At 39.4% G+C, this 3183-nt stretch overlaps 1 pseudogene; it reads right to left on the bottom strand.

The window, feature by feature from the left end:
• Positions 1-1848: 1848 nt before the first annotated feature.
• LOC101664433 lies at positions 1849-2474 on the bottom strand (annotated as a pseudogene).
• Between the last annotated feature and the right edge of the window lie 709 nt (positions 2475-3183).

Here is a 3183-nt window from a genome sequence, read left to right as displayed (position 1 = left end):
GAATGAAAATGTGTATGAAAGAAATCTAAATCAAGTGCTGGGTTTCTGGGCACATTTTAAAAGGGCAGTGTGCTTAAGTGCCTCCTCTACATGCTCCGTTTCTGCTCGCCTTGGTGGAGAGCAGGAACTCTGTAACCATTTGGAGAAACGCTTCTGACATGAGGACAGCCATCAGCATTAAATCACTGTGGTGATTCTTGCCAGGCATGAAAAATTATGTGCTCTTATTGTTGAAGGGCTGCCTGACCCTGACATCGCAAAGTCTGGGAAGACACATCCTCACCATGATCTGCCCCAGCAGGGGATGAATTCCACCAATTTGATGATAAAATGAAGACTACGGGCTTGTCAGTATTGGTGCCAAGTTAAAGATGATCACCTCAGAGGAAAAGAATGAAATTCAATATATAGAGAGAATTAGCAACAGCCCAGACAGAATGTAATATTGTATTCAAATTCAAACTTGCTTGTGATTTTGTTTGCTTTCTCTTTTTCTGGTTTGTAATGTCAATAAAAACAGATTCATCAATTTATCAGAATAACTAGCAAGCGCTAGAGTCCAGGGAGACATAGCCTAGTGCTATCTGAGTGAACCGTCATAATGCATTTAGTTAACAGTCCAGACTACAGAAAGGCTTCTGTCCTTGAAATCATGTGCTATAATGCCCTGCCTTTTCTAATTAAATCGGTTGCACAATGCTTGTGGAAGCTTGGGATTTGAACTCAGAGTGCATTATGGGGCAGAGCTATTCATCCCAAAATGGTTCTCATTTTGCCACCGCCTCACTATTCTAAAGGCCAAATGCATCTTTCTGCAGCATGAACATAGCGCTACCCCTTGAGGCAGATTTTAGCTTGAAAATTTCCCTTCTCTAATCACTTCAATTTATTTCCATACTGTATATAACATTAAGTTCATCGGAGTACTCCATTATGACCTCTAATTGCTTCTCTGAAAGGTCAAATGTTTAAATGTATGAAATATGTTAAACATGGTAACTGGCCCACTGAGAGACATAGGAATTTCAACAACATCATCACCTTTACAAAGCAATTCAGGATGCTGCTCTTTTCTCAAGCAGTTCTTTAATTCAAATAGAAATGATCTGAGATGTGGCTTTTACAATTTGCCTTTGCCTGAAGACATTGGCCCAGATGAGAGATCAGAATAATAATGAAATATTAGATAACATACCTATACTCCTTTACGTTAATTATAAAATAGTCAAGGAATATTGATTTGGAATACCCAGCTAGTATATACCTACTCCTCAGGGCACTGCAGCGTGCGGTCAGTATTATTAACCTTTTCAAAGTTAAATAATGTATTGTTAAACTACTCTCCAACTCTTTGGACAGCAACAAGGCTCCAAAATGCCATTGAACTATGAAGATCATTGTGAAAAATTTGAAATATTTTACAAGAAATTTTTCTTTGGAGTAATTATTTGTTTCCAAAAATCCATTCGCTTAATACTTGAAAATATCTTTAAATGTGGTATCCATATGATTTCCATGACTTTCTAATTTTTATACAATTTGGTCCCGGTATACTCAATAGAATGATATGTACATTTCCAATTGCACAATTTTTTAATTGTACAATTATCAGTTGTATTATTTAATTTTCTAAGTACAAAACTCTGATACTGTTAGGGTAACTATGTATGTGTTTGAGGGTGAGAGACAGTGTGAAAGTAAGAAAGAATGAAAGAATGGGTGAAAGAAAAAAGAAAGAAAGAAAAGAGAGAAATTGCAGTAAGGAGCTGAAGTCAAACCACAAGATGATCATAATTCTTTTTTTTTTAAGAATAAACATCTTTAATACATGTGCTAAGATGGGAAAATTTATTTCCCTTTTTGAGCTTTGATTTTCCTCAGATAAAACTCCCTTCCTTCCCCTCTAGGACATAGCTGTCTGCTCGGCCACACTGTCTTGCCCTTGAAGCAAGACAGGCGAGAAGCTTGCCCTGCTGGAACTGCTCCTCCAGAAGACTGCTGATTTTTGCGTTCTTTTTCCGTTCATCATATTTCTTCTGAATTTTCTTTGATCGCTTCTTATTTAATATCGCTTCTTCTTCAGGAGTCAGCTCAGCCCTCTTCTTCCGGCCCAGGGGCAGTGCATAGTGGGACTGGTACCACTGGTGGGACGATGTGCTGTCAATGAGCATGATGCAGTTCTTCACCAGCGTCTTGGTCCGGACCAGCTCATTGTTGCATGCGTTGTAGACAACATCAATGATTCTTGTTTTCCGGGTACAACACTCGGAGCCTCAGGAGAAGTTCCCCACGTCCAGCTTCAGGGCCCTGTACTTCTTTTTGCCTCCTCTCACACGAACTGTGTGGATGCGGTAGGGGCCGATCTTAATGTTGGCAGCAGGGCACCCCACCTCATACTTCTGCTTCTTGTGGTTGGGCTTTCTCTTGCCCCTGGTCTTGCTGCGCTTGTGCCAGTTGTCCCGAGAGATGCACATCACTTGGCGCTGGCTGGAAAGAGGGATCATAATTCTTTTTGCTATAGTTTCATCCCAGATTCTCTTTAACTTACTAGTCATAAAAACACAAATCCATCTATCATTTATTCATCTAATCAGTAAATATTTACTCATCAATTCTTACATGTCATGTACTCCAGTAGATTCTGAAAACACCAAGGAGGATCACACAAGGTCCCAACACCAGAGGGCAGATGGGCAATAAGAAAAATGTCCATTAGGTGGACCAGAGGTAAATGAAAAGTATATTGGGAAAATGGAGGAGGCAAACATTCACTGAATAATTGTGCCAGATGGCAGAAAAGGTGGATGTGTGGTCAGAAAACAAGATGATACCTGAGCCAACTTTGAATACAATAAAACAGGAGATGGTCCCTCACACGATCTTGATAATGCATATTGGCCTACCCAACAGTCGTTTATTTGAAGGTTGAACAGAATCTCCTTGTGACATCTTGCTCGAGGGATTTTGCCTATCATCTAAACAAAGGCAGACACCTAGAGTAAGATGCACAACCACCTAGTACAGAGAAGACAACTTGTAACTCTCTGACTACTATTGATTTTTAAGTCAATGTTGTAAATTTTGATATATGACAACTCTGGATGCAACAAAAAAAACATTCAATTTTTACCACAATTTCATATGAAAAGAGAAGTAGAGAGAATTCCCTGATAATCTGGGTTG

The sequence above is a fragment of the Echinops telfairi genome, unplaced genomic scaffold, assembly GCF_000313985.2.
Source record: "Echinops telfairi isolate 266 unplaced genomic scaffold, ASM31398v2 ScPeMD7_7400;HRSCAF=8409, whole genome shotgun sequence".
NCBI classification, from domain to species: domain Eukaryota; kingdom Metazoa; phylum Chordata; class Mammalia; order Afrosoricida; family Tenrecidae; genus Echinops; species Echinops telfairi.
The sequence above is the reverse complement of the archived record's forward strand: the minus strand, read 5'-3'. Positions and strand labels throughout refer to the sequence as shown.